This window comes from Ranitomeya imitator, chromosome 1, assembly GCF_032444005.1.
Source record: "Ranitomeya imitator isolate aRanImi1 chromosome 1, aRanImi1.pri, whole genome shotgun sequence".
In the NCBI taxonomy this organism is placed as follows: domain Eukaryota; kingdom Metazoa; phylum Chordata; class Amphibia; order Anura; family Dendrobatidae; genus Ranitomeya; species Ranitomeya imitator.
Genome location: NC_091282.1, coordinates 846,025,763 through 846,035,544, shown reverse-complemented (window position 1 = coordinate 846,035,544; position 9,782 = coordinate 846,025,763). Strand labels below are relative to the sequence as shown.

Genomic DNA, 9,782 nt, shown 5'->3' with positions numbered 1-9,782 from the left:
ATCGCCAACAATCTCGGCAGCACTTTACAATTAATAGGCTAGACTAAGAGATTTTTCTGTGTTGGCAGGTAAAGGACTAAATGAGGATAGGGAATTGAGTTAACAAAATAAAATCTGCACGCGCCACCATATTTGGCCCTCGTTTTTATCTTTCAAAGTTCGGCGTTATGGTGTTGTCTGCTCCAAACTATTGAGAAGCTTACAAAAGAGCATATTTTTCATACAAGGCCTTCAGGCATGAGTCTATATAGAATATCCTGCAATTTACAGATTTGTCACTGAATGCTTCCTCTCAGTTCTGAGCTCTGATACTGCCAATAACTTTATTTCTATAGCATCAACATATTCCGCAGCACTTTATGTTTTAGAGGGGTCTTGTACAGACAATAAGACATTACAGAATAACAATAATCACATAAATCAACAGATACCAAGAGGAATGAGGGCCCTGCTCACAAGCTTACAATCTATGAAAACCAATCATGCTTCCCCCAACCAGCCAGTTATTTGCGGTGCTCCCTCAACTATCACTGTGGCAGTACAGCTGGGATTCTCTGGCAGTAAAGCAAGGGTTACGTTATGCTGTATTTCCCTCTCAGGGAGGGGGTGTGGGATTTGCACAGCTTCAATTTCCACCGTGGTCCTCTCAAGCTGTGTGTGTGGGGGCTGTTTGACGTCAGTCTACGGCTGATGCTGTCCCACCCACTCACACGCCTGTAGTCCTGCCCTGTCAGCTCAGCAGTGACGCCAAGACATCCACACTTTCTTAATAACACCACCAAGAGGGCTGCAAAAGGAAATCTATCGGTGTGGTTTTTTTCCCTTGTGCAGCAACAGTCTGTAGGACATGTGCGGGTGTGAGAACTTAACATTTATGTATAGTGCAGTATTTTGTTTGCATGATGGTTCTTCCAGGACAATACAAGCCTGTTAAAATAGGTACAATCAATAATGTAACACATCTAATATATCTAATGGAGGAATACTGTTGAGTGAACAGAAGACCTAATCTGACCACATACACCTGAAAAATCTCATCCGTATCAACCACAGGTTAAAACCTGGTCAAGCACATAACTTGAGTATTTGGCCACAATCTTCCACCACCTCACGATAAACAGATATGTAGACATTATGCTATACAAATCACCAATGTCCTGCAACAAATAAGGTATACCTGTTTATATTTAGTGGTCCGGGGTGACTAGAATTACAGGAGCACCAGAGCGGGCTGAGCTAACCTGTTTCTGTTACACCTTCTCCTTTCTGACACTCCGTGGCCCATAGACTTGCATTGCTGATTTTAATCCAACCCTCCTGTCAGTGGTGCCATAAACTATCACAGGTACACAGAGGCGTATCTTGAGGGGCAGCTTGGGCATGTGCCCCGGGCTCTGTCAGAAGGGGCACATTCGGGCTGCCTAATGTGGCAGTCCAAAGTGTCTCCCCCGGCGGCTGCATTCTGCCTACCCCCGGACTGTGAGTCGCCGGTTCTCTGAGCAAGCTGTCAAGCTTACAGCCGGCTCCCAGTGATCAATTGTACTCACGTTTCTCGGACACGAGTACAATTGAAGCTCTGACTGCCGGGTCAGAGCGACATCAGGAGCGTGATCAGGTCATGCGATCACGCTCCTAACATCACTCGCCAGTGCGGAGAGCATTGGTGGTAAGTGCTCCACGTTAGTGGAGCTGAAGACACCGAAGATAGAAGGGGTTGCGGGGGAGTGAATACTGTGTGGTAGGTGTATTTACTGAGTTGGAGGATGTGTGAGGAGGTAGTATGGAAACTGAGAGGGTAAATGTATGAGAAGCAGGAAGGATATGTGTGAGGAGGAAGGGGAAAACGTGAGGATACAGTATGGGGGAAGAGAAGTGTGAGTGGGCACAGAATAGAGACTGAGTAGTGTGGGGGATAGCATGGGGGAACAGTGTAAGGGCACAGTATACCAAAGCGGAGTGTGGTGATGGGGCATAGTATAGAGACTGGGCCCTATAGAGAGGACACAGTGTAAAGAGGGGGCCCAGTATGGAAAGGAGGTGGGCAGTGTGGAGGACATGTACCATAAGAGGGTCATATTTTGGGCAGGGAACATAGTGAGGGGCAATTATTTATTCATGGGCTCAGCATAGGGCAGATATTTTTTATTCAGGAGCATTATAATGGCACTGCTAACTTTAAGGGCATCGTGTGGGGAGGTGCTGCAGAAGACGGTAGAAAATGGAAGTCTGCAGAGACGAGCTGTGGATGAGAAAAGTCTTCATGGAGTCTGAATAAGATGAAGAAGGAAACAAAAGAGAATGACTCATCAATAATCTATCAGGTACCTAGATGTAAAAAATTTTTGTGATACTGACCAATTCTCATATTTTTATTTATATTAGGAGCATTAAAGGGGTTGTCCAAGTTTGTTCTGAGTGTGCAACCATTTTATGTGACTGCATGCTTCTGAATTCTCACAGCGGGCACTGCATGCATTCAGGATTCCCCCGTGCTGGCGATTTGCATACATATAGTCATGTGCTAACTAGACATGTGTGGCCTGACTCATTGAAAATGAATTGAACGAGGCCGGACATGTCTAGTCAGAATGTGGCCAGAAGTGTACAAATCCCATACTTGTGCCAGGGAGAATCCTAAAAGTGAGCAGTGCATGTGCTGTAAGAAAACACAAGCCTGCAGCCACCTATAGTGACTGCAGACTATCATCTCAAACTTGGACGAGCCCTTTAAATGGAACCTGCCACCCCCCCAGGCATTTTTAACTAAAAGAGCCAACTTGTGCAGCACTAATGCTGCATTCTGTCAAGGTGGTTCTTTTAGTTGGGGTCCCTGCCAATCATGATCATGATTAAGGGTGCTTAGTCACCGGAAACGCGTTGACCTTGGTTTTATAATATTTTTTTGTATGCTGATGTTTTGTCCTTTCACTATATTTCAAGTGAAATAAACTATGGATTTTTCACTATTTCGTTGAGCTGGATCTCCTTCTCTTCCCTGCCAACGCTGAACTATTCATTTTTATAATTTGCCCCTCATACCTGTAGTTTGTCCGGGAGTCATGTCTTTTCCTCCCAGACACAAACGCCTCCCAGCCATCACTCAGGCCCTCCGCATGCCGGGCGCCGCCTCCACTTCCTTCATTAACGTCTCCGGCACCTGTGCTGTAAGTTCCTTTTTCGGGCATGCACAGTTTGTGCTGCCCTTAGACTCCCATCACATGATGGGAACTTACAGCGCAGGTGTCGGGGACGTTAATGAACGAAGTGGAGGCAGCGTCCGGCACGCGGAGGGCCCGAGTGATGGCTGGGAGGCGTTTGTGTCCAGGGGGAAAAAGACATGCCCCCCTGACAAACTTCAGGTATGAGGGGAAAATTATAAAAACAAATAGTTCAGCATTGGAAGGGACCCCAACTAAAAGAGCCACCTTGACAGAATGCAGCATTAGTGCTGCACAAGGTGGCTTTTAGTTAAAAACGCCGGGGGAGGGGGAGGTGACAGGTTCCCTTTAATTGTAAAATGAAGCCCTGTAGCAAACCAATCCTAACAGCCTGTAATATACTCACTCTCAGGATTCAGCTCTGCAGGTTCCAGCAGTCATCACATGGCCACTTCGCTCATATGCGATTTTCGGACTTACAGTCACGTGACAATGATTTTCTCTTCCTGCTTCTCTCAGTTTTTCACTGAACATTGAATGAGGGTGAGCAGGTAGTTGGCACGTGACTAAGTGTGCAAATCGCATATGTGCTTAGGGTGAGGTGAGTGGGGCGCCAAGCTGAATTCTTGCCTTGGGTGCCAGAAAACCTAGATACACCTCTGCAGGTATGAGTATCCATGTAAACCTAGGATAGTACTTGTATGTGAAAATTGGACATCTGAATGAGTCCTAAGTGGGAATTGCAAAAACAACATGGCACAGTAAGTCATATTTATGCTAGGACTCATTCAGACATCAGTTTTTCTTGTATAAGTTTTATCCTTCGTTTTTACAGATAGAACTCATAACTATCACAATATATGGAGATATTCACATCTGATTATTCTTGAGGATTGAGAGGGCTACACAAAAACATGGGGCACAACCAATTATGAACAAAGTCTCAAGCCAAAATCGTCAATGCAAGTCTATAAGTTCCTAAAAGAAAAAAAAAATTGGACAGGACTTGGATGTCATTTGCCTGCTGTACATTTTCCACAGACTGTTTGATAAGAGAAGCTGGAGAAACCCCCCAACATTTTGTTTTTCAGCTGAAAAAAAAAATTGATTAAACTCTGAATGTAATAACTGACACAATAACAAAAGTCTGATCAAATACACTGATGAAACTTGGACCCTACAAGAAAAATCACTGACGTCTGAATGAAACCTTAGGCAAAACAGCATAGCACTGCCCACTCAGGCTCTTTCTGTAATCCTGGAAATCCTGTCAGCCGCATTCAGACAGGTATAAGCCATGAATGGGAATACTGACGTCAGCGATGCCTGCCTCTCTCCATTCATATATACTGTGCTGACGACTAACTACGCGCATCAGCAGCCTACCACTAGCACATACCCCACTGGAGAGAAGCACTAACCTCAACGTCACGGCAGTATCACTTGCCATGACAACTACGAGCATCTTACTAAAGAAAAAATCTCCTGGCTAAATATAGGTGTCCAGTCCTGATATTGTATCTGAAGGGATTTTAAAGGGCAAATGCATTACTGTCAAGCGTACCCTGATGTTACACTGGTGACAACTTATACCAAAAAGCTTTAACCCCTTCATGGCCTTTGACGTATGTTTACATCAAAAGTCATCTCCCTGCCTTCGGAAGGGAGCCCACATCTTTCCCCGCACAGGACGAATGATTTAATCAACCATCATGTGCCTTTCACAGCCGCAAGTGGAGCGGTGCTCTACCCGCAGCTTTTAACCAGTTAAATCCTGCTGCCAACTTGTCCCGGTAAAAGCTACGAGTTGTCAGAAAGCTCAGGTACACAGTTGTTGTTTTTATAAGACAATTTGAGAGCTGCAGCGTTTTTGAAGTCTGCAGTATGCCCATTCTTTCAGAGTTTTTGCAGCATTTTGTAGAATTTTTCACCCATCGAAAACAATGAGAAAGTGGAAAAAATGCTGCGTATGAAGATAGCCTTATAGGGAGATTGTCAGTCACCTGGTAGGCCCTCTCACTTGATTCTTAAGGTACCTTCACACTCAGCGACGCTGCAGCGATACCGACAACGATGTCGATCGCTGCAGCGTCGCTGTTTGGTCGCTGGAGAGCTGTCACACAGACAGCTCTCCAGCGACCAACGATCCCGAGGTCCCCGGTAACCAGGGTAAACATCGGGTTACTAAGCGCAGGGCCGCGCTTAGTAACCCGATGTTTACCATGGTTACCAGCGTAAACGTTAAAAAAACAAACACTAAATACTTACCTTCAGCTGTCTGTCCTCCGGCGCTCTGCTTTCCTCTGCACGGTCAGCGCCGGTCAGCCGGAAAGCAGAGCGGTGACGTCACCGCTGTGCTTTCCGGCTGGCCGGCACTGACACAGGATGCAGGAGGAGTGCAGAGAAGCACAGCGCCGGGGACAGACAGCTGAAGGTAAGTATGTAGTGTTTGTTTTTTTAACGTTTACGCTGAAAACCAGGGTAAACATCGGGTTACTAAGCGCGGCCCTGCGCTTAGTAACCCGATGTTTACCCTGGTTACCAGTGAAGACATCGCTGGATCGGCGTCACACACGCCGATCCAGCGGTGTCAGCGGAAGATCCAGCGACGAAATAAAGTGCTGGACGTTCCTCAGCGACCAACGATCTCCCAGCAGGGGCCTGATCGTTGGTCGCTGTCACACATAACGATTTCCTTAACGATATCGTTGCTACGTCACAAAAAGCAACAATATCGTTAACGATATCGTTATGTGTGACGGTACCTTTAGGGTATTTGCACACGTTGCAGATTTGCCTATGGATCCGCAGCAGTTTCCCATCCGGTTTACAGTACCATGTAAACCTATGGAAAACAAAATCCACAGTGCACATGCTGCGGAAAATTCCACGCGGAAACTTTTCCACAGCATGTCACTTCTTTGTGCGGATTCCGCAGCATTTTACACCTGCTCCTCAATAGGAATCCGCAGATGTTAAAACGCAGGTGAAATCCGCACAAAAAACGCTGGAAATCCATGGTAAATCCGTGGGTAATCTGCAGGTAAAACTGACCGGAAAAATCTGCACAGAAATCCGCAACGTGGGCACATACCCTTAGAAGTCCAATTTTAACCCCTCAGTGACAGAGCCAATTTTGTACTTTATAACCAAGCCAATTTTTACAATTCTGACCACTGTCCCTTTATTATTATTATTTATTGTTATAGCGCCATTTCATCCATAGCACTTTACATGTGAGAAGGGGTATATATAATAAAAAACAAGTACAATAATCTTAATCAATACAAGTCACGACTGGGACAAGAGGACAGAGGACCCTGCCCGCGAGGGCTCACAATCTACAAGGGATGGGTGAGGACACAGTATGGGGTAACTCTGGAACGCTTCAACGGATCCCACAGATTCTGAGACTGTTTTTTTCATGACCTAAAGTACTTCATGTCAGTCATAAAATTTCTTCAATATGACTTGCATTTATTTATGAAAAAAAAACAGAAGTTTGGCAAAAATGTTGAAAATTTTGCAATTTTAAAACTTTTAATTTTTGTGCCCTTAAATCGGAGAGTCATATCGCACAAACTAGTTAATAAATAACATTTCCCACATGTTTACTTTACATCAGCACAAATTTGGAAACAATTTTTTCTGTTAGGACGTTATAAGGGTTAGGCTGCCGTCACACTAGCAGTATTTGGTCAGTATTTTACATCAGTAAGCCAAAACGAGGATTCGAACAAATAGAGGAAAAGTATAAGGCCGGCCTCACACTAGCGTGTTTTATGGACGTAAGAGAGGTGCTGAAAATACAGATTGCATACGGTACAATGCTTCTCTATGCCCCAGCTCCTATCAGCCGTATTTTACTGATCCGTATTATACGGTCTTCTACGGTCGTAGAAAAACGCAGCATGCTGCGTTTGTCACCGTATTGCGCAAAAAATACGCCAATAAAAGTCTATGGGGGACAGAAAAATACGGATTACACACGGACCAGCAGTGTGACTTGTGAGAAATACACAGCGGTGTTCTACAGAAAAGTCGGCAATTCAGTGCGGTGTACAGTAAAATCACACTGACAGGTTAGAATAGAATAGCTAAGATAAATGTCTACACATAGTATAGGGGTATATATATATATATATATATATATATCTCAGTGAGACACATATATGTATATATATTAATATTTCATACAGCGCTAGATAGCTTAAAAGCCGGTAATTCAATTGCCGGCTTTTGCCATCTCCTTCCCAAACCCGACATGATATGAGACATGGTTTACATACAGTAACCCATCTCGTATCCCTTTTTTTTTGCATATTCCACACTGTTAGTAGTGTGTATGTGCAAAATTTGGGCGCTCTAGCTATTAAATTAAAGTGTTAAATTGCGGAAAAAAATGGCGTGGGCTCCCGCGCAATTTTTTCCGCCAGAATGGTAAAGCCAGTGACTGAGGGCAGATATTAATAGCCTGGAGAGGGTCCATGGTTATTGGCCCCCCCTGGCTGAAAACATCTGCCCCCAGCCACCCCAGAAAAGGCACATCTGGAAGATGCGCCTATTCTGGCACTTGGCCACTCTTTTCTCATTCCCATGTAGCGGTGGGATATGGGGTAATGAAGGGTTAATGTCACCTTGCTATTGTAAGGTGACATTAACCCCTTTCTGCCATTGGACGTAATATTCCGTCCATGTGGGGTGGGCCTTAATTCCCAAGGACGGAATATTACGTCCAGCGCGATCGGCCGCGCTCACGGGGGGAGCGCCGCCGATCGCGGCCGGGTGTCAGCTGCTTATCGCAGCTGACATCCGGCACTATGTGCCAGGAGCGGTCACGGACCACCCCCGGCACATTAACCCCCGGCACACCGCGATCAAAGATGATCGCTGTGTGCCAGCGGTGCAGGGAAGCACCGCGCAGGGAGGGGGCTCCCTGCGGGCTTCCCTGAGACCCCCGCAGCAACGCGATGTGATCGCGTTGCTCCGGGGGTCTCCTACCTCCCTCCCTGCAGTAAGTCCCGGATCCAAGATGGCCGCGGATCCGGGTCCTGCAGGGAGGGAGGTGGCTTACCAAGTGCCTGCTCAGAGCAGGCACTTGGTAACGCTGCACTGCTCTCAGACAGATCGGTGATCTGTCAGAGTGCTGTGCAAACTGGCAGATCACCGATCTGTATTGTCCCCCCCCTGGGACAAAGTAAATAAGTAAAAAAAAAAATTTCCAAGTGTGTAAAAAAAAAAAAAAAAAAAATCCTAAATAATGAAAAAAAAAAAAAATATTATTCCCATAAATACATTTCTTGATCTAAATAATAAAAAAAAAACAATAAAAGTACACATATTTAGTATCGCCGCGTCCGTAACGACCCGACCTATAAAACTGGCCCACTAGTTAACCCCTTCAGTAAACACCGTAAGGAAAAAAAAAAAAAAAACGAGGCAAAAAACAACGCTTTATTATCATACCGCCAAACAAAAAGTGGAATAACACGCGATCAAAAAGACGGATATAAATAACTATGGTACCGCTGAAAGCGTCACCTTGTCCCGCAAAAAATGAGCCGCCATACAGCAACATCAGCAAAAAAATAAAAAAGTTATAGTCCTCAGAATAAAGCGATGCAAAAATAATTATTTTTTCTATAAAATAGTTTTTATCGTATAAAAGCGCCAAAACATAAAAAAAATGATATAAATGAGGTGTCGCTGTAATCGTACTGAACCGAAGAATAAAACTGCTTTATCAATTTTACCAAACGCGGAACGGTATAAACGCCTCCCCCAAAAGAAATTCATGAATAGCTGGTTTTTGGTCATTCTGCCTCACAAAAATCGGAATAAAAAGCGATCAAAAAATGTCACGTGCCCAAAAATGTTACCAATAAAAACGTCAACTCGTCCTGCAAAAAACAAGACCTCACATGACTCTGTGGACTCAAATATGGAAAAATTATAGCTCTCAAAATGTGGTAACGCAAAAAATATTTTTTGCAATAAAAAGCGTCTTTCAGTGTGTGACGGCTGCCAATCATAAAAATCCGCTAAAAAACCCGCTATAAAAGTAAATGAAAAAAATGTATTTATTTCCATTTTCCCATTAGGGTTAGGGCTAGGGTTAGGGCTAGGGTTGGGACTAGGGTTGGGACTAGGGTTAGGGTTAGGGCTAGGGTTAGGGTTAGGGCTAGGGTTGGGGTTAGGGCTAGGGTTAGGGCTAGGGTTAGGGTTAAGGCTACAGTTAGGGTTGGGGCTAAAGTTAGGGTTAGGGTTTGGATTACATTTACGGTTGGGAATAGGGTTGGGATTAGGGTTAGGGGTGTGTCAGGGTTAGAGGTGTGGTTAGGGTTACCGTTGGGATTAGGGTTAGGGGTGTGTTTGGATTAGGGTTTCAGTTATAATTGGGGGGTTTCCACTGTTTAGGCACATCAGGGGGATCTCCAAACGCGACATGGCGACCGATCTCAATTCCATCCAATTCTGCATTGAAAAAGTAAAACAGTGCTCCTTCCCTTCCGAGCTCTCCCGTGTGCCCAAATAGGAGTTTACCCCAACATATGGGGTATCAGCGTACTCAGGACAAATTGGGCAACAACTTTTGGGGTCCAATTTCTCCTGTTACCCTTGGGA

General features: G+C 44.9%; 1 long non-coding RNA gene across 1 annotated transcript in view; it reads right to left on the bottom strand.

Moving 5' to 3' along the window:
- Positions 1–304: 304 nt before the first annotated feature.
- LOC138651102 (uncharacterized) overlaps positions 305–9,782 on the bottom strand; it is a 59,829-nt gene continuing 50,351 nt past the window's right edge. Inside the window, exon 3 of the long non-coding RNA XR_011315435.1 lies at positions 305–2,267. This is a non-coding gene — a long non-coding RNA (uncharacterized lncRNA). The remainder of the gene's footprint in view (positions 2,268–9,782) is intronic.